This window comes from Urocampus carinirostris, chromosome 1 (assembly GCF_059441175.1).
Source record: "Urocampus carinirostris isolate Australia breed hairy pipefish chromosome 1, RoL_Ucar_1.0, whole genome shotgun sequence".
Classification (NCBI taxonomy): Eukaryota; Metazoa; Chordata; class Actinopteri; order Syngnathiformes; family Syngnathidae; genus Urocampus; species Urocampus carinirostris.
The window spans coordinates 60755341-60778348 of NC_142349.1; the positions used below are offsets into that span (position 1 = coordinate 60755341).

At 37.6% G+C, this 23008-nt stretch overlaps 1 protein-coding gene across 1 annotated transcript in view; it reads left to right on the forward strand.

Annotated features, from left to right (window-relative positions):
* The first annotated feature begins 6656 nt into the window (after nt 1-6656).
* st18 (ST18 C2H2C-type zinc finger transcription factor) overlaps nt 6657-23008 on the forward strand; it is a 106855-nt gene continuing 90503 nt past the window's right edge. Inside the window, exon 1 of the mRNA XM_088347368.1 lies at nt 6657-6743. The gene's annotated coding sequence lies outside the window, so the exon portion shown is untranslated. The remainder of the gene's footprint in view (nt 6744-23008) is intronic.

The following is a 23008-nucleotide window of genomic DNA, read 5'->3' on the forward strand; positions in this document are numbered from 1 at the left end:
ATGGGTAATCGGAGGTGGGTAGAATAGCCAAAAATTTTACTCAAGTGAAATTACTATGACTTCAACATGATATGACTCAAGTAGAAGTAAAAAGTAATCATCATAATAATTGATTGAGTAAAAGTACCTGGTGAAAAAAGGACTCATCAAAGTCCATCCAATAAAGTATGTGTACTCAGTTTGTTTGGGTGAACCCTCTGTGGATATATATATATATATATATATATATACATATATATAATATATATATATAATATATATATATATATGTATATCTCATCTCATTTCATTAGCTGCACCGCTTATCCTCAGTAGGGTCGCGGGGGTGCTGGAGCCCATCCCAGCAATCATCGGGCAGTTTGGCAGGGGACACCCTGAACTGGTTGCCAGCCAATCGCAGGGCACACAGGGACAGACAACTCGCTCGCTCATTCACACCTAGGGACAATTTGGACCGGCCAATCCACCTGAAATGTATGTCTTTGGAATGTGGGAGGAAACCGGAGTGCCCGGAGGAAACCCACGCAAGCACGGGGAGAACATACAAACTCTGCACAGGAAGTCCGGTAGGTGGATTTGAACCCACATAGATATATGGGAATGGGGAGAGGGGAGGGATTTCAGGCATGTGGTCACGGTTTTCTTTTATTCTAGGATGAAAATGGTGAAAGCAAGAAAAGGAATGTTTCAAATACAGTCAAAATACCAACCCAAACCCACAAAAAGATTAAAAAAAGAGTTTTTTCAAGATAGACATGTTTGTGCATGAGCCAAAAAAGCAGTTTGACAGAAGCTGCTATGATGAGTTCTGTCAGAAGATGGCATCAGCGAGTGGACAATTTTCAAATTGTGGACACCACCTTTAATATATAAAAGTATTGTATAAACGTTTTGTTCTTAGTTTTTTTTCAAATAACTTTTGTACAGTCATTTGATTTTAAGCGGGGAGAATGTTTAGCCAATTTGTGAGGTAGCGTTGTCGATGCTAAAGCTGCCGGAAATGTAATTCATAGAAAAAACATTGATGAGTTCCCTTAGAGTTCTTCTCCTCTCATGGTTTATCTGTGCCTTGTCCTATTTTTAATGTAGTTAAGAAAAGAATGCTTCATTTTAAAATAATTCAATTTAGTTTTGTTTGATTTCTTTGAAAGTCTTATTTTTGATTCACACAACTTTCTCATGTGCGTCTTGAGAAGTTCTTATCATTACTTATGGTTTTTATAAGCCTTATATGCTTTTTAACATCAAAGAAACAAATCAAACAATATCTTCATTTGCGGCCTTCCAGAGTACACTGTGACTGTGAGAGTACTTTTGCCACCTACGGTAGTGGGTGAGCAATTACACTTTTTGGGGGGGATTATGGAAAAAATAGTTAAATGAACAAAGTTTTCCGGCATCTATTTAGATTCTAGACTATTATATATTTATATTATTATTATACTATTATTCGATTCGCGTATGTGTGTGTGTGTGTGTGAGAGTTTGTGTTTGTGTGTGCACTGATTTTCGTACAAGTTTACACAGTAGTACATTAGGCCTCTGAGAGTGTCTTTAGCTAGGTTTCACGTCAAGGCACCCCCGTGGCCCCTATTGGTGTGTGAATGTGTGTGTGAATGGGTAAGTGTGAAGTACATTGTAAAGCGCGTTGGGAGGTCTTCATTGACTTGAAAAGCGCTATATGAATGCAGACCATTTACCATAAACGTCTGCTTTTTGTGTACAAGCGGCACTGGAGCTGCATGCGGCCTTGTGGCTCTTTGGCACTCCCTAGTGGCTCCCTGCCACTCTTTCAACAAACCACAGCCCCAACAACCTTTCTGGAGGAGAATGCCCGACAACGCTAAGCTTTTGGAAGAAATACTCAAAGTGGTGCAGGGCAATTATGCTTGTCTTATTTTGTTTTCTAATATAAATAAACGGGAATATATAAAGACTAAGAAGGAACTGTATCTGTTAACGAAAAACAATTTTATTATTGTTTTCTGTGCATTGTCTGTACTAAGTATTTAAAAAGGTCGAGCCAGAAAGAAAGTTGAGTCAGCAAAGGCTTTCGACACTTGGATTCATGGAATTGTATACATTTCTTTTTGGGAAGTTTATGTTTAAGAACATAATATTTGTATGTACCTTTAAAAGTGCTTAGGTTCACTGCTGCTTTCTTCTAAAGCTCTCTTTTGACCCTCGGGTGGTTTCTAGCGGATGTTCCTGGATGTAGTCAATTACTGTCATTTAAAAAGCACAGACGTCACAATTATTTATATAAAAAGTTTGACCCTGAGCCTTGCCATTATCATATGTATTGTACATATAACCTTACTGTCCCTGTGAGTCTAATGTACTGGGAGGACATCTCTCTTTTTTTACCCATTAAATAAGACCGATAATATTAAAAATGAATAATGAACTTGACATAAGTATTGTAATATTGTACTACACTATGATAAGTACAGTATACAGTATAATGTGTATACAATGTTTTCATTACTTTAGTTCAGGGGTTGGCAACCCAAAATGTTGAAAGAGCCATGTTGGACCAAAAAACATAGAAATATGTGTTTGGAGACGCAAAACTTTATATAAGTGTCAGAACACGAACAGACGGTGGACCCAGACGTGTAACGTTTTCACACAAGCTTTATTTTACGGAAATGGGGCAGTCATGCGCAGGAACACAAATGCCAGCGATTCAGCGATCGCTGGGCAGAAGAAATGAGACAGAGAAGTCAGGCACGGGAAAACAAGAAGCCAGGGGCAGACGAGATTGAAACCGGACAGGACAGACGGGATCGATACCGGATACAGGATACACGAACAGATACCGGATAGGACGGGACAAATGGGATTGATACCTGAAACTGGATGCACGAGCAAGATACCGGACAGGATGGGACAGACAGGATCGATACCGGATACTGGATACAACAGCAAGATACAGGACGGGACAGACGGGATCAATACCGGATACTGGTTACACGATCAAGATACCAGACAGGACGGGACAGATACTGGATACTGGATACACGAGCAAGATACCAAACACGACGGGACAGATGGGATTGATACTAAATACTGGAAAAAGATACCGGACAGGACGGGACAGACTAGATCGATACCGGATACTGGTTAAATGAGCAAGATACCGGACAGGACGGGATAAACCAGATCGATACTGGATACTGGAGCAAGATACCGGGCAGGATGGGACAGACGGGATCGATACCGGATACAGGATGCACGAGCAAGATACCGGACAGGACGTGACAGACGGGATGGATACATAATACAGGATGCACGAGCAAGATACCGGACAGGACGTGACAGACGGGATGGATACATAATACAGGATGCACGAGCAAGAAACCGGACAGGACGGGACGGACGGGATCGATACCTGATACTGGAAACACAAGCAAGATACTGGACAGGACAGGACAGACAGGAACGATACCAAATACTGGATACACGAGCAGTATACTGGACAGAGTCAAAATACAAGTGTTGCGAGGTTCGTTGACGGACTGACAAAGAGTGAATGAGAGCACTGAGTTTACCTAGGAGGGAAGCCAATCAGGCAACGAGCAGCAGCTGGTGCCAAACGAGTGGGCCCAAGTGAGGTAGACAACACATACAGTATAATTTACATTTTTCATTATCAAACATTTTTGAAAAAGCGCCAGAGGGTCAATAAGGAGCGAAAAAGAAGCCGGCCAGAGCCACTTGTTTCTGACCCCGATATAGCCAAACTAACAAGGTGGTGGTGGTAATATATCCCTTAACCACTGGGGTTGTAGGGGCACCACTTCCTGTGGTGTGTCTTAGGCAAATACAGCCTGGTAGCACCCATCCTTCTCCAATTCGGCAAAAGAGAAGTGAAAATTAAAATCGCTGACATAAATAAACAATTTTAAAGTTTTTACAAAAAGGACACTTCTTTGCATAATTTTATCAATTCTTTTTTTTCCACAGCAGCCTAAATGTTTGATTGTGATAAAAATGTTAAACATTTTTATCAACATGACAACATTTAAATTCCTCAGATTTTGCCTGTAAAATAATTAGAGGCAATTAACACAGTATTTGGAACGGCAGTAGCTCAGGAGGTAAAGCACTCGTCTTGGGATCTAGAGGTCGCAAGTTCGATGTGTTATATGTCAAAGTGTCCTTGGGCAAGACACTGAATCCCTAATGCCCCCGATAAGCAGGTAGTCGCCTTGCATGGCTGACGCTGCTATCGGTGTGTGAGTGTGTGTGGATGGGTAAGTGTGAAGCACATTGTAAAGCGCTTTGGGAAGTCTTCAGTGACTTGAAAAGCACTATATTAATGCAGACCATTTACCATTTATTACACAGTTGAATTTTGAAGCTAATTCAGTAAAAAGAGATGAATAGATAATTTCATGATACAGATATTGTATTATTATTTCAATGAAGACTTTGGAAGAAATACTCAAAGTGGGTACGATAAGAAAAATAGACATATAAATGAATGAATATGTGAGACAGACCTTTTTTCACACAATTATGCTATATAATATTTTGGGGGCTTATGATTTAGATATTGTTTGTGTTCTTTTTTTTATCAAACGAAGAATTAGGAAAAATAATCAAAAAGTAGCTGGAATCTTAAAATGTATTCGTCATTTTAAACAATAGAGCCCTTCCTGCTTTTTTCTAAACAATTTGACAGGTAAACGAAAAGTATAAGCAGATGAATATGTAAAAAATTTACACAGGGTGTTTCCTCCGGGCACTCCGGTTTCCTCCCACATTCAAAAAACATGCATGTCAGGTTAATTGCCCGATCCAAATTGTCCTTAGGTGTGAATGGGCAAGTGAGTTTTCTGTCTCTGTGAGCCACCAGTTCAGGGTGTTCCACTGCCCGAAGGTAGCTGGGATGGGCTCCAGCACCCCCGCGGCCCTACTGAGGATAAGCGGTGCAGATAATGGATGGATGGGTTACACAGGGTTTTATCTTCTCACCATGATATTATTATGTCAAATTTTGAGATACTACCATGTATTACATGATATTTCTTGGAGCGTTTTAAGCAGAAAAAATGATAATTAAAAAAAACAAAACCTCATGATCCACATATTGTCTGCATTTTTTTCAATACAAAAAGAGAACCTTAGACCAAAATCCAATAGTAGGTGAAATATTGATGAAAAAATATGATTATTTGAAATAATTGAGGTCTTTTCAAACATTTTTGCAAGAGTAACAATTATTTAAAAGAAAAAGGATGAGCAGAAGAAATAACTACAAAATGACACAATTTCTTGTGTCACTTTCTGCAAATTTTGACATACTACCATGTATTACACCATATTTCTTTAACCTCATCAGGAGAAAAGGATGACTAAATCATCATTTTCTTCGTTGAATTTAGTTTTTTTTAAATTTGATTTAAGAAGCTCTTAAAGGACGTTTTAATGTAAAAAAAAGGATAGGCAGGTGAATGAGTAAAAATAATACACGGTGTCATATTTTTAACACAATTGCGTCATTTTATGCTAATTCTGACATACCACAATGTATTGCACCCCATTTTTTATCATCAAATGTGTTTTTTTAACTCATGGTCCAGAGATTGTTTTCTTCTTTGTATAAATAAGAACCTTGCAAAAAATAATGAAATAGCCGGTGCAATATAGATTACAAATAATCATTTAGTTCAAAATAATGTAGCCCTTTTGTTAAATATTTTTCAATATTTTAATTTCATTAGTTTAATAAGTTGTTTGTATAAAAGAAAATGTTGAGCGGATAAATCATTTAAATAAATTAATTTTTGATGCACATTTAGGCTGTTTTGATATATCACCATGTGTTACAGCATTTTTTAAGCTGATCAAGAGAAAACAATGACTAAATGACCCTTTAACTTATTTTAAAATTTGTGATCCGGATATCGATTGTGAAATTGTTGCAGTTATTTTTTCACAGTTACATTATTTTTGTCAAATTTTGACATACCAACCGTGTATTACTTCATGAATTCTGGAGGCTATGCGAAAATAAATAAATAAAAGAGAATCTCATTTTGTATTTTTTTTAACTCATGATCCAGGGATTGTTTTGTCTTTGTTTTTTATATACATGATAACTCAGCAAAAAATAATCAACTAGTATGTGAAATATGGATTCAAAATGATTTTTCAGTTTAAAAAAAATTAGCTTTTTGTTATTTTTTTTCATTTTTTTATAAACACTTTAACAGAAGGAGTTTAATAGGTTTTTATATAAAATAAAAGGTTTGGCAGATGAATAAGTAAAAATGTTACATGAGGTCTTATTTTTGCACGATTCTGATATCATTGCAAAATCAAAACATTACGAGAGAAAAAAGTAAAAATAAATCTTAGTTTTTTTTTAACCATTTTTCTTTCTTTTTCTAGTCCCGGTGCTCGTGCATCTGCCTCCTTGTGTTCCTGATTGTGTGTGTTTTTTTGTGACCGTGGCGGAGGAGGAGAGCGGGAGGGGGAGGCGGCGGGTGAGGCAGAGGGGGAGCTGGGTTGAGATGGGGGAGGGCTTCTGTTGATGTGCAAATGTGCATCATGTTGAAGGGCCGTGAATGGGGAGGTGTGACGTAAAAAGAGACCCGAGCGCAGGTGCTTATCTCCAGGCTGTCAAAGGCACAGTATGTCATATTCCCGGGGACTACCTTTCAAAGCCGCAACGCTAGCCGCCGCCGCCACCGTGCCACGAGGAAATCAAACTTTTGGGATCCCGGTTCCAGGTTGGTTCTCAAACTCTCTCGCGCGTTCGTCTTAGTTCTACTCCAAACTTGATGTGCTAACAAAAGTAGCATTATAGATGATTTTTGTACCCAGTTTGCAGAGATTAAACAGCTCAGATTGTTTTGTGACCCATTTTTCTCCCCGGATGATAGCATGAGATGTCGTAGATTAAAAATCGCCGGTTTGTTAGTAGGGTATAAGCTTGTCTTAGAGGAACACATGTCGGTATTGTGCGCTCAGACAAAAGCATTGTCGCGGCTCGCCTGTGGCTTTGACAGTGACAGCTGTACATACAAGACCACTGAGCCCCCGCTCATGTCTTGTGTTTGGATCCAGATTTGAAAACCGGCATTTTTGCGCCGGGACGGTAGAGTCTGAATCGGGACTGGCACCGGCAAGTTTGCCAAAGTGAGGCTTTGGAGTTTGGCGAGGGCGTCGTCTGGATAAAGCAAAGTACTCGATGGTTTCTCTGGTGACTGTTGGTTCGGCGTTGTAGAAAAGTTCATCATTTACCAGATGCGAGGCGGTTTGGCTATCAGGATGTCCGCTTGGATGCCTGCGAGATGCTGTTTGCAGGGCGTAAAACAAAAACCCTCCACTTGAATTGGGTATATTTTAAGTGTGAGTTCATTTTGAAAACCAGAAACAAGAAGACATTTCTAATGTGTACATTTAAAACAATGACAATGAGGGATATAGGTATCAAAACGTTTTTTGTTTTGTTTCCTGTTTATTCTAGAAAAAAACTGACACAATCCCTACTCAATTGGTGGAAAATGTTTTTTATTATGTATATGTATTGTAATGTTGTTGCTATCTTAAAAAGATGTATCTCATTTTTTAGGAAAGAAAAGTGCATTTCTTTTACTGTAAATATTCCATACATGCAAAAAACAAAAATTACTTAGAAATTGAGAGTAGCAGCGGTGATAAGCAAAGTTGTCTTATTTAGCAAATCGTAGATGGTTTGGTATTTCTAATCGTGTTTGGAAATTTTTAAATGAGCTAAATTATTCGATCGAACACAAAGTACATAATTTTTCTAATATTATTGATTTTTTAAAGTAGAATATCATTATAAGAAAAATTAGACACCTAGTTAAACACAAATATAGAAAAAGTTATAGAAAAGTTTATCTTTGTCGGGTACACCAAAAACAAAATTTGCTCATTTTAAATGCATTTTTTTGGGTCTAAGGATATTTTCTTGTTTCTTGAATAAATGAGAAAAACATTCTCCAAAAAAGCTAAATTATTTGATTCAACACATGGTACATCCTTTTGCTTATTTCAATAATTTAAGGTAAACATCTTAATAACAAGAAAAGTATATCCCTAATTGTATGCAAATATACAAAAGAAGTTCAGCCATTACACTGAAATTCAGCTAATTTTAAATACTTAGAGTGATATTTTATCTTGTATCTTAAATAGAATGGGAAAAAAATAACTGCAAAAAAAGTTAAATTATTTAATCAGGATAATTGCGATCATTTTAAGAAACATTTTTTTTACCCACAATTGAAAAAAACTCCCTTAATGACTAAAAATAATCCACCCAATTTTACGTATGAAAAGTTTGATTTGTATAAATATATGTATACATTATTGTATTTGAATAAAAAAACTATAAACTTGAAGTGAGAAAATTCCACTTAAAATAAGCATATTCTTTGTTTGTTTGTGGCTTTTTAATTAGGCACAGACAAAAAAATCTATCAAGGTAACAATGAACTATTTGCACAAAACAGCTGTACAATACAACACTACTTAAACATATTCCCAAAGGGAGTAGGCTGAAGTCGAAGCTTTTAAGTGCCTTCCCCATTCTATGTTTTCTTTGCATGGAACACATATTCAAAAACAAAACAAGAAAACTGAACCTTACCCAGCAAAAGAAAAACTAGAACACAAAGAAATTGCATTTCAAACTTGTAATAGTATAGCTAGTTACTAGTTATAGCATATACAAACTGTTAAATTGTATTTGTTTGCACATGTATGCACAATGAAGCCATGAGGTTTTATTGAGATTTGTACAATACTATCTACACTATATTCTTAACTCACTGAAGTTCCGTTGGAGTTTTTTAGTCTTTCCTAAAAGGTGTTTGTCAACTGTGAAAAAGTTCCACTTTCTCTTTTATTTAAACTTCACAAACGGCATCGAAAGTGTGTATGCGTTTAGTAAAAAAGTGATAAGTAAGAGGCATTATTCTTCCTCGGTCCCCCTCCCATCCCCCTTCTGCTCTTTAAAGTGCAAGAGAGTCGGTTGCTACCCAACGCGTCCATGTGACCCTCAGTCACCACGCAGGAACTGTCCGTGGTACCAAACCGCCACCCAGCTAAATAAAAGGCCACATAAACACTTTTACAAGCCTCTAAAAAATATCACCGTTGGGATTCAGTTCTTTTTTAATCACGCTTTACGCGAAAACCTCGTGAAAAGACGACGTTGTGTCACCTGGACCGGACCGCCCCCCTCCCTCGGCCTCTCTGCTCACCCCTCAAACTTCACTTGGTTAATCCAGGAAAATGAATTATGTGGATTTAATTCAACGAGGTCTCAGAAATGATCCATCTGCTGTCGAGCAGCTGGCCAAAGGATAAATGTAATTAATGACTTAACTTTTGATCAGTATTCCACACAAAGAGTTGTTTGCGTGGTGGTCCCGGAGGGGGCAGGGGGGTTGTTATGTGTGTTAGTGGGAGGAACAAACAAATCAAAGCGCGAGTGTCATTGTGTGTTTCTCTTCTTAATTAATGTCAGGAATGAGTCTTTACACCTGTGATATTTTGTAATATCACCATACGCTTCTGTGTAACTTGTGTAGACACATTTTGTTGTAGGAGTCATGTAAAATCAGTTGCAATTTTAAAAGTTAACATTTAAGTTAAATTGCTTTGTTTTTTTTAATATTGAAACAAACTACAACCGCTATCCACGTATTTACTATACATACAGAATATTGGCATATTGTGATTAAGTCTTTTATTTTCTGTAATGCAAATGAAACAAACAAAAATGTCTGGATTCATTACAAACCAACTGAGGTATTAGTAACCTTTCATTATTTTAATATTGCTTATTATGGATGACAGGCTTATAGTATACTTTTTCATGCTGTTTTAATATTCTGAGATGAGATACTTCAGTTTTCAGCAATATTAGATACCGAGTTGATTTGTAACGAATATACGACTTTGGAATTTGCAACTGTCCTATATACATATATATTATATATATATATATATATATATATATATATATATATATATATATATATATATATATATATATATAGATATAGATATAGATATAGATAGATATAGATATAGATATAGATATAGATATATATATACATATATTATACATGAAGAATCCTCAAAATCTTCAGGATGCAGCATTACATGTTCAATCAATAATAATAAAATGAAATAGAAAAAACCCACTGAAAACCCCCCACGATGCAATTAAGGTCTCCTATTGCTACACAGGCTTTATTTACTTATTTCTTTCTGCCTAAATATACGTCCCGATGTACCTTGACGGCAGCGTACCTCATTGGCCGCGCGCCGGCTCACTTGGCCTAACTATAAAGCATCTGCTTATACCCTTGTGGGCCGGGAAGAATTAGGATTTATGAATTTATTTCCTCTGTTGTATTGTTTAAACAGCTTTGGTTTAGTTTTGATCCCTTCCTCTCGCCTTTGAGGCCGTTCCACGGTGTCAGCTGTTGACTGATAGTAAGAGAACTGCCTCACAGTGTGAATGAAAGAAAACTAGCGGTTGGTAAACACTGATAAGGGATAAATAGAAAGCGGTCAGGCAGAGATAGTTCTGTGGGAGCCCAGATTGTGTGCGGTCTGTTAAAATGAGATTCGGAGCCTGTCCTTTTTATTCTCGCCCCCCTCGCCCCCCACCATTTTCCCCAGTGCACCGTTTGTCTGGAAAATCTCCAGTGACCAGGCTCGCCAATCCCAGGCTGAGCCATTCTTTTCTTTTATTTGTTTTCTCCACCAAGGAGGGTCAAGTTGGCCAATAGACACGTCCCCAACGCGTATGGACAGCTGTCATGACTTTGAGTGCTTCGATCATTACATTTTTTTGTTTTGTTTTTGTGTACTCGCTTTAAGAAATGACTTAGAAAGTCACCGATTAAAGCTAAAATTCATGAGCTCACAACTGAAACCCTTTGGATCCAAGTCTCGTCTTTAAAATATGTGACCTTATGGAGTAAACAAAACAGATTTGATTTTCTTGGAAAATATTTTTCCCATAACACAAAGTAAAATTGAGGTACAAATACTCTTGTTTGATCAGAAAGTACAAGTGGGCCCATATTATGCCACAATAGTTTTTATATTACATGTTTTTTTAGTGGGACATATGAGCAGAACTTTTGAGCGCAATATTTTCCAATTATTGTTTGAATCAAATCAAAGTTTATTAATACTGCACTTTTCTATGAATTAGAACATAAAGTGCAGTTTAAAAACATTTAATGTACAATAAGAAGATAACAAGCGCCCTACCCAACCTATTAATCCCATCCAAATGAAACATCAAACACACACAAATTGTTACAAAAAATAATTATATAAAGAAATTGGGCAAGGCACAGACTAACCCTGTAAGAAACCTTTATTTTTATTTTCTTTTTTGATTTTCTTTAACAAGCCCCCACAGTTTAAGACTAGCATATACAATGCTAGTGACGCCTACTTTTTTTGTGGGCCATTATTAGCTAAAAGAAAAAAAAACACTACTACTACTAGACTACTTTTTAGTATTCTACAAAGTTTTTTTCTTCATTTTTGTTTTATGTTATAAACAGCAGAACAACTTTAGGATAGAGTAAGAAAAAAATCAGAAATGGCCCCAAAATGTGCAGTATTTTAAAAAACGTTTTATTTTACTGTTGTATATTTTTGTTTTATTTAGGTTTTGTGTTTCTAAATGTCACGAAAGAAATTATCCTACCATGCTAGTGATGTCAGTTTTTTGTGGAGCCATAATTAGAAAAGAAAACAAACAATTCCAGATTAATTTTTTTTAATTTTTAAGTACTGTATTCCACAATTTTTTTTCTCAATAAGTATCTTAAAAGAGTAAAACTTCAGTCTAGCATCTACGATGCTACTAACATCTGTTTTTTGTGGACCATAATTGGCAAAAAATATATACTAATTTTAGTGTATACTTAAGGTAGTCCACAAAGTTTTCTTGTGTCGTGTTATGTATCATGAAGTAGTAAAATTTTAAAATGTGCAAAAAAGTATTTGTTTTTTTGTTTAGGTTTCTTAAATTGTATTTTTATTTTGCGTGTTTAAAAGCACAATTGATATATCCTGAAGTAGCAAAATGTAAGAACCTCTTCCCCCTACAAAAAATGTAATTGGGCTCAAAAATTGGGTTAGAGTTTGGTTTAATAAAATGGCTTAGTGTCATAACACTAACATTTTCCAAATACTTTTCTTTATTACTACTTATAGTATTTTCAAAATATGTTTTTAATCAAATATAATCTTTTTATTGAGTGTTCAATTTATTTTTGTGTTACAAATTCCAACCACAACCTGTTCATACAGGTATAGCAGTTTCCCTTCCATTTTGTTAATGTTCTTCCAAATATATTCATCTCAATTTTTTATTTATTTCATTTTGAAAATCTTTTACATAAATTGAATATTTATAATGGAAAAACACTAAATTTGTTTTTACATGACAAATAGTGTTTTTTTTTTTAAATAGCATCAATAATATATTCTATAACACATTTTACAACAGGATTCCAGATTTAGTCAATTGAAAACATTTTTGATCCACTCAAAAAGTAAAGATGCCCTCACAGGCACAAAATTAGATTTCATCTTTTGTTATATGTTATATAAGGTCAGAAATTTTCAAAATAGAAAATAAAAAATAACATTAAAATTGAAAAAAAAATGTATTTCTGAGTCTGTGTCCACCCAATTGCTTATCATATGCAATGGCAATGTTAACAGCACGCCTCAAAGATGCTCACACAGGCACAATATTAGATTTCATCTTTTGTTAAGTGAAGTCAGAAGATTTCAAAATAAAATGTAAAAAAATAATAATAATCTGAGTTTCTGGCTACCCAATTGCTTATCATATGCAATGGCAATGTTAACAGCACACCTGAAAGATGCCTACTCAGGCACAATATTAGATTTATTCTTTTGTTAAATGTTACATGAAGCCACATTTTTTTCAAAAATGAAAAAAAAATAAAATAAAAAAAAATGGTAGTTTTAAGTCTCTGTCCACCCAATTGCTTATCATATGCCATAGCAACGTTAACAGCACACCTCAAAGATGCCCACACAGGCACAGTATCACATTTCATCTTTTGTTATGTGTTAGATAAAGTCAGGAATTTTCAAATAAATACATAAATAAATGAATAAAAAAAAAAGAAGGTATTTCTGAGTCTCTGTCCACCCAATTGCTTATCATATGCAACAGCAATGTTAACAAGACGCGTCAAAGATACCCACACAGCCATAATATTAAATTTCATCTTTTGTTATAAGAAAAATGAAGTCAAGAATTTTCAAAATATATATATATTTTTAAAAAGGTATTTCTATGTCTTTGTCCACCTAATTGCTTATCATATGCAACGGCAATGTTGACAGCACGCCTCAAATTAAATGTAGCATTTAGGTGCAGTCTGTTAGTCGTCCCTGTAGTCATTTTTGGGTTGAAAACGTCTTTGTGTGTCATGAAAAAAGACCTTTCCTTGAGGAACACCATGCAGTGTATTTACACAGAACATAATTCTTCCCATTGTAGCCCGGCAGCTAATGAGATTGGTTGTTAAGTGAATGACACAAAAGCTAAAAAAAACAGAAAAACGAAGGCTTGGTTGAGGTTTTGGGTGACACACGCGCGCACGTCTGCACACACGCACGGGGGCGCGGTCCACGTTCGAGTCCAGCTTATTGCTCTCCTCCATGAGATGCAAAACAAAGGCTGGGAAAGGGTAAGTTGACTTTAGTGTCGGGATAGCGAGGCGTTTGGGGGCATCTTGGGGGAGTGAGGGAGTTTGCTGTAGGCGGGTACTTAGAATGGAAGTGCTGCTTAACTTTTTGGGATGCTCCATAACGATAAATAAGGTTGAGTTTAACTTACTTTTGGAAGATGTGCTTCAAGAGGTCCTACTCCCTGGTAAAAAGTGGCCCAAAAAAGTGTTTTGACTATTTTCTCAACCACATGTGATGTGGATTTTCGGTAAGGTGTGCTTTACTCTTCTTTTTTTCTGTGCATAGCAATCAATTTTTTAAATTAATTTAATGTTTTCTTGAGTTTTGTAATTAATTAATTTAAACCTTTTTCCATCTGATATTGGCTTTACTCTTTACAGATGTCTTATGCAATAATGGCCTGACCAACATCTGATGTAAATGTGAACGTATGTAAATGGTCTGCATTTATATAGTGCTTTTCAAGTCACTGAAAACCTCCCAAAGTGCTTCACAATGTGCTTCACACTTACCCATTCACACACCCATAGCAGCGTCAGCCATGCAAGATAACTACCGGCTTGTCGGAGCATTAGGGATTCAGTGTCTTGCTCAAGGACACTCCAGTATATAGCATGGAGGAGCCAGGAATCGGACTTGGGACCTCTTGATCCCAAGACGAGCTACTGCCGCCCCAAATTATGAATTTGTCGGAAACATTAACAAAAAATACTGGATTTCAAAATGATGTTGTATGCAATAATGGCCCTACAGTATATCAGTACGGCCATTATTGCGTACTAAGTATGTAGGATGTTAAGGCCAAAAGTTAAATAATGGGTTTTTAATAATTTAGAGTATTAATAATTCTTATATCCAAAAGTTAATGAAAACAATAATAATGAGATGGTCTTGGTCCCTCCAATGCATAAAAAACCTGTAGTGCATTTTTGAGGTAACACATAATGATCATATAATTCTTATTTTACTATTTTACCTCATCCAGCTACTCAAGCTAGGTTTACTATACATTATAAAAAAATAGAATATTAATTTATGGGCTAAAATTTCTTTCAGTGGGGCAATACTGCAGAAATTGATGAAAACGTTACTAACTAGGGCAGCACGGCGGCGCAGTGGTTAGCGCGTGTGCGGCACAGTTCTAAGGTCTTGGGAACATCTTGTGTGGGTTTAAATCCAGCTACCGGACTTCCTGTGCGGAGGTTGTATGTTCTCCCCGTGCTTGCGTGGGTTTCCTCTGGGCAATCCGGTTTCCTCCCACATTCCAAAGACATGAATTTCAGGTGGATTGGCCGGTCCAAATTGTCGCTTTTGTCTGTCCCTGTGTGCCCTGCGAATGGCTGGCAACCAGTTTAGGGTGTCCCCTGCCCACTGCCCGATTATTGCTGGGATGGGCTCCAGCACCCCCGCGACCCCACTGAGGATAAGCGGTGCAGCTAATGAGATGAGATGAGATGAGGTTACTACCTAGTAAGTGAGTAAGTAAGTGAAATGGGAAAAAAAAAATCATATATAATATCCATCCTTCCATTATCTGCACCGCTTATTCTCAGTAGGGTCACGGGGTTGCTGGAGCCCATCTCAGCTATTTTCAGGCAGTGGGCAGGGGACACACTGAACTGGTTGCGAGCCAGTCGCTGGGCACACAGAGACAGACAACACACTCGCTCATTCACACCTAGGGACAATTTGGACCGGCAAATTAACCTGACATGCATGTTTTTGGAGTGTGAGAGGAAACCGAAGGAAACCCATGCAAGCACGGGGAGAACATGCAAACTCCACACTGGAAGGTTCGATCTCATAACCTCAGAACTGTGTCACACAAGTGCTAACCACTGCGCTGCCGTGGTGCCCATATACAATATCCTAAATTACAAATACGCCTGCATAGCAAAGGAACAACCGAGAACACGAACAAGTCCTGGCTTTTATTTGACGGCAACGAAACGATCAAAACTTGGATGGATCCACTGGCCGTTGCCGCTTGGTCGCGTCCCTTTTTGTTGGCGGCGATTTCCACGTGACGTATAGTGCATTAGCTTATCATGCTCGCCTGTAGCGCCGGGAAGTGGGTTAAAGTCCATTGTGTGTTGTAAAGCCTGGACTTAAGTCAAATTTACATTTTGTTCAAGATTACTCCTTTTATTGATGCCCATAATCATATTCATGGACCATCTGCTGATTTTTGGCAGTCCCGGATCAAACTCGCCCAAAAAGCGTCCCCGCTAACCTTTTAAGTACCAAATACTCTGGCTTAACGGCGCGAGCCCCAGAAATGATGGTTTGGATATCGGCTACCGGCGCCATTATTGATGTTATCGTAATCTTCTTATCGAGACCTCCTCCGACTTCCTTGGCCGCAGACGGTCCAGGAATCGGTTTGGCGACCGTGGCCAGAAGTCGGATGTTTTCTCGACGTTTGCGCGAAATCTGCTAGCGGATTCACCGGTGGGCATTCTTTGCGAAATACTTATGTTCGACTCATTCCAAACAAAGCTTACCCGGATTGAGAATTCATACGCCAGAGGTAAATCCGAGTTAACACGGCTTTATACTGGCATGAGTTAAACGACTAGAGTTTGTAATCCAGGTGGCCGAGGGATTTTATAGCGCGCGGTGGCAAAAATCACTTCAAACCTCCCCCCCTCAAACGTTCTGAGCCGCTCGGCTCAATAAGCAGGCAGATCGGTCCCTATTGATGATAACGCAACATTGTCAAAAGTGGACACTCATTGATGTACTTGGAGGGAGAACCTTTTATGCTTCATCAGAGTAAAGCTATTTTTCCAACTATCCATCCATCCATCCATTATCTTCACCGACCAATGAACCTGACATCCATGTTTTTGGCATTTGGGAGAAAACCGGAGAGCCCGGAGGAAACCCACACAAGCATGGGGAGAACATGCAAACTCCACACAGGGGGTTCGATCTCATGACCTCAGAACTGTGCCGCACACGTGCTAACCACTGCCCCGCCGTGCTGGTATACTACATATAATTAGTCCTTACTATGAAGTCTTTAGTTTCCAATGTTTAACATGCACAGTACTACCTCTACTTAAAAATATAATGCATTTTTGGCAGTGTTCCCTCTAAGCTGCGCACAAAAATGAGGGCTCAAAATTACTCATTAAGAAGCGACTTAAGTCAAAGTTACAGTGCATGAAGGTAAAAATACACGGGTTCCCCTAACATTGTGTTCTAAATGCGGTATTTTGAAGTCGAGTCAGAGTAGAACGAAGTTGAGTAAAGTTAGTAGAGTTGGTCGAGAACCGGCTTCTTCGGCTCGGCTCACTAAAAGGAACCGGCTCTTTCGGGTCCTGAACGGCTCTTCGGGTTGTTTTTGCTTCTTTAATCCCAACATAACCAAATATTATATAAAACTATGCACAAAATGACTTAAAAGAAGGGTGAATAGAAAAAAATAAGAAAAAAATACCAAAATGAAAAAGTTGTGAAAAGCTGAGAAAAAAGGAAACAAAAGGAAGAGAAAAAAAGAAGGAAACATTTTAGAAAAAAGCCAGAAAAAAAGAAAAGAAAGATATGTAGGAAAAAAGTAAACAGAGAACAAAAAGAAAAAAGTAACAGCTCGGAAAAAATAAACACAATTAGATTTTTTTTAAAGGAATTTCAAAAAAAGTAGAAAAAAAACACAAAAAAAACAAGAAAAAGTTTGTGTTGCATTCAAATAATTTCCAATGATATCAAGTGAATCTTGTTGCCAACATTGTACTTCCACTAAAAAATGAGATTAAGTACAGTTCTGTATCTTGCAACCGACTAAATATGCCCCCCAAAATGTTAATATTATGCAACAAAATATGTCAGGAAATAAAAAGAAATGGATATCTTGTGAAAGAATTGTAAGAACAAACAACGTTTGTGGGCCGTACAACCTTTGCAATAGTACATGAGTCAATTCGTTCAAAAGAGAAAAATAATTTTGGATTGCCGGAAACTCAGCAAAATGTAACTTGATGTCAAGTTTTGGACATATTTGATAATTAATCATCTTGCCACACTTGGGATTATGGTTGCTCACTGTTGTTTCATGCGTTGCTCACCGACTTTGTGTGAACGCTCAGACCCCTGCAAAATTAGAGGGAACATTGATTCTGCGAGTAGCTTCATAACTAGAGACGCATTTTGAATGTAAATGCGCTAATCCGTTCCTGCAAAAGTACAGTATGATATTGTTATGATAAATCCTAAAAGAGCATCTGAACATGAAACAAATACATGTTAATATTAGATGACTGCACAATAATAAATAAAGAAAAAAAAGAAATAATAATAATATTCATTTACCTTTTTGCCTCTAGTGGCCTGCTAAATTCTAGTGAGAGTCGTACTTGAGATTTTGGTATCGGTTAATATCAAGTAACTGTGTTCGTACGGGAGGTTAAAATCCTTGAAAATGCTTGAATTTTAATATTGTGTTTGAATTTTGGGTAAAGTGCTTGTAAATGCCTGACATTGTTGCCATGTTTCTCAACAATTCTGCTTAAAAATGAGGCCGACGTTGCTCTTTGGCGGCTGCGCTTTGCCATTGCATTTCTTCTTCCCTCGTGATAAACGGCAGCTGGCATTAGATTGTACGGCATTGTCCTATGTAGCGTCATCGCCCCCTACAGGTCGCTCCCAAGAGAATATGTATTTATTCATGTGTACGGCGCAGCCCTAATTTTTAATTTAAAATGGTATAATTTTTTTTCACTTGTCTCTTTCAAAGTCCGATTTATCATCAGATGGAAAGAATTGTTTCCCTCTTCGTGCTTTTTTTTGTGTTTATTCATATCTTTCAGGACCGCTTTCTGTATTCTCAATCCTCAAACATTCAGCTCTGGTACTGTGGATGAAAATGGAAGAGAATCAAGTACACCTCTTTTTGTAGTAAAAGTCATACAAGTATCAGGGTTTGTGCAGGTACTTAAAATCCTTGTAAATGCTTGAACTGTGGGTACAGTGCTTGTAAATGCTTGAATTGTTGCCATGCTTCTCAACAAGTCTGCTTTAAGATGAGTCTGACACTTATCTTTGGCAGCTTCTCTTTGCCATTGCATTCTTCTTCCCTTGTGATTAACGGCAGCTGGCATTAGATTGTATGGCATTGTCCTATGAAGCATCATCGCCCCCTACAGGTCGCTACCAAGAGAACGTGTATTAGAGCAAGGATTACGCATCATTTCTCAATTCTCAAATATTCGTCGCTGGTACCATGAATAAAAATGGAATGGGATCAAATATAACACGTCTTTTGTCATTACACAGAGTGTCAAGAAATTCAAAACTGACCCATATCGTGTACATATACACATTGCATTTAAATGTAACATAATTTGAAAGTAACATATACAGAAGCTCCCCTACTTACGACCATTCGACTTACAAAAAACGGTAGATACAAAGATTTTTTTCGGGATGTCGAAAAATATCCAGACATTGCTGTAATTTGGATTTAGTATTGTGTGCACCTTTTTCCGAGTACAGGACAATACTGTAGTGCTTCTTTCCGCCGCTACCGGCGTGTGGTGGCGCTGTGAGAGTTCACCCAGCATCCAAGAACTTTGATATTTTTATTAATATCTTGTGCATCTATTCGATATAGTTGGTGTAAAGTGTAAAGAAAAGGCGAGCCGTTTCTTTTGAAATGAAAGTGGAATAAGAAAGCTTGATGTGGTTGAGAAAATAGTCGAAACACTTTTTTGGGCCACTTTTTAACCGGGAGGAGGACCTCTAGAAGCACATCTTCCAAAAGTAAGTTAAACTCAACTTTATTTATCGTTATAGAGCATATTATTTTATAAAATGTTATTTTTTAGTACAAAACAATACAGGTTACTTATACAAGCCTTAAACATTCTTATAGAAACCATAAACATACAAAATATAGCACTGAAGCAACTTACGAACAAATTCAACTTGCTGGCAGCGTCTGTACTTTAAAAGTGACCTAGAATTACCTATATACAAATAAACAGGGTTGGGTAGGGTTACTTTAACTTAATTACTTTCAATTACTTTTGGATTACTCCAATACCAAATATGCTAATAAAAGACAAAAGAAACTAAATATGAATACAATTATGACTCACAACACATGGTAAACTTTCTCTCCTGGCTTTGATCTCTTTGATCTCCGGCAAAACTAACATAAAATGCGACAGAAACAAAATGAAAATAAATCCAAACAGCTTCCCGACATTATTTTTGCCATTCCATGTATTCCGTTACTCCGCAAGCCTGCACAAAATTGAGTCATTTTATTCATATTTAGTATCTTTTGTCTTTTATTAGCATATTTGGTATTGGGGTAATCCAAAAGTAATTGAAAGTAATCAAGTTAAAGTAACCCAGCCCAACCCTGTAAATAAAATATATATTTAAGTTTACACAACACAAGACAGAAAACAATATAAAAACCCAGTAGGCAACAGCGATCAATGATCAATATTGGTTATTTACAGATTATTGTTTTTTTGCTTGCTTGGTTAGTTGGATCCCTTAACCACAAGGGTTTTAGGGGCACCATTTCCTGTGGTGTGTCTTGGGCAAGAACAGCCTGGTGGCGCCCATCCCTCTCAGTGCAAAAATAGTGTGAGAATGGGATCAAATCAAACCCTCTCAGTGCAAAAATAGTGTGAGAATGGGATCAAATCAAATGCCTTTTCCTATGGTGGTTTAGTAGTAGAAATGGCACTCTCACCCACGTGACATGGGTTCGACTCCCTTTGCCTCCGATGTTTGTGGTCAGCGAATTTTTTTCAACTGATAAATCGTGGCACAAATACCGTTGTACCGTAAAACCTTGTGTATAACGCGCACCCACTTTTTGAGTTCTGTTCCAGGTAAAAAAAAGCAAGTTACACAGGATAAAATACAGTACTTTTTGCAACGGGGGCACAGAAGTACCATTCAAGACACAAGGCCTCAAGCAGGTTTGTGTAGGGTTACTTTAACTTGATTACTTTCAATTACTTTTGGATTACTCCAATACCAAATATTCTAATAAAAGACAAAAGAAACTTAATATGGGCAGCACGGCGGCGCAGTGGTTAGCGCTTGTGCGGCACAGTTCATGTCATGGGAACCTGTCGTGGGTTCAAATCCAGCTCCAGACTTCCTGTGCGGAGTTTGTATGTTCTCCCCGTGCTTGCGTGGGTTTCCTCCGGGCACTCCGGTTTCCTCCCACGTTCCAAAAACATGCATTTCAGGTGGATTGGCCGGTCCAAATTGTCCCTAGGTGTGAATGAGCGAATGAGTTGTCTGTCCCTGTGTGCCCTGCGATTGGCTGGCAACCAGTTCAGGGTGTCCCCTGCCCACTGCCCGGAGATGGCTGGGATGGGCTCCAGCCCCCCCGCGACCCTAATGAGGATAAGCGGTACGGCTAATGAGATGAGATGAGAAACTTAATATGAATACAATTATGACTCACAACATGTGGTAAGCTTTCTCTCCTGGCTTTGATCTCCGGCAAAACTCACATAAAATGCGACAGAAACAAAATTAAAATAAATCCAAACTTACTCCCCAAGCCTGCACAAAAATTTAGTAATTTTATTCATATTTAGTTTCTTTTGTCTTTGATTAGCATATTTGGTATTGGAGTAATCCAAAAGTCATTGAAAGTAATCAAGTTAAAGTAACCCTACCCAACCCTGGCCTCAAGTGTACTATGTCAGGATTAAATCCGTTGATAAAGTGGGTCAATGGTTCCAATCTTAGTGGCGTATAAGGTCAGTGGGCGTGGTTGAGATGGGTTTGTGATTCCCTCGGGTGGAGGTGAAGGTCCGTCCCCCGGTCTCCAGGGCCTAAAAACAGGTTACGGTCAGTCTCCGGGGCCCAAACATACATCATCACCACGGCCAGTGTGTATGTGAGGGGAAAGCGAGAGCCGACTTGTTTAATGACAGGAACAGCTGACTCATTTAGAGAAGGCAGTGAAAGGCCATTAACCCTGGGAAAACTACAGCTGCCATGCGAGCTGTTCACTTCAGCGCAATCTCATTACAAATCACTGACTCCTTTCACAGGCAGCGTGTCAAACGGAAACTTTTCTTCATTTTTTTTTTTTTTTTTTGCAAAGGAGACCTGCCTTTTGTGTGTCGTAGTGATGGGAGTTCCCAAGTTTTTTTAGAGAACCGGCTCTCTCGGCACGGCTCGCTAAAAAACGACAGCTTTTCGGATTTTTCTCATGCTTTGATCAATATATTACCGATTATGATGTTGCGAAATGACCTTGAGGAGGGAAAAAATAAGGAGAAAAATGGAAAAGAGAAACAAAAAAGGGAAAAAATAAAAAGAGAAAAATAGGGAAAAACAAGAAAAAAGTAAATAAAAAATCTAGAAAAAAGAACGAAAATAATTAAAAGAAGTCAATGAGAAAAAAAGAAAGACAAAAGAAGAAAAGGAGAAAAATCGACAGGTTTTTGGGGTCCATTTAATATTACCAATTTGTAAGTAGGACTACACACACAAAATTACGATATAAAAAAGGAATAATATAGCAGGAAATAGAGAAATAAAGGACCAAAACATGAAAAAAGAAACAAAAGAAAATGATAAAAGGAAACATGACAGAACAAAAAAGAAACACAAAATTAAAGGTAAGAAAAAGGGAAAAGGGATAAAATGGATATAAAGACATATAAAGTGAGAAAGAGAGCTAGAGTAAATGAGATTAAGAGAAACAGAGAGAAGGAGATAGAAAGCGAGAAAGAGAGCCAGAGAAAAAGAGAATGACTGAGAGAATGACTGAGAGGGTGAGAGACAGAGAGAGACATAAAGCAAGAAAGAGAGAGAAAGGGATAAAGAAAATGAAACAAAGAAAGAGGGGGGAAAAGAAATCGAGAGAAAGATCCAGTAAAGGAGAAAGAAAGAAAGTTAGAAAGAGCAAGGGGGAGAGAGTTAAAGTGGATGTAAACAGAGTAAAAGACAGATAAAAAAGGATTATGGAGTAAAAGAGAGAGAGGGAAATAGAGAGAAAAAGAGAGAGAAAAAAGATAGAAAGAAAACAAAAGAAAGACAGAAAGAGAGAGAGAGAGAGAAAGAGCAAGAGACAGAGACACACAGAGAGAGGAGAGATCAAGAGAAAGAAATATACAGAAAAAGAGAGACAGAGTGATAGAGAGAAGGTGAGAAAGAGAGCAACAAAAGAGAGAGATAGAAAGAGAAAGAGGGAGAGAAAGAAAGATATGGAAAAGACCGAGAAAGACAATAAAGACAGAGAGAGGGATCGAGAGAA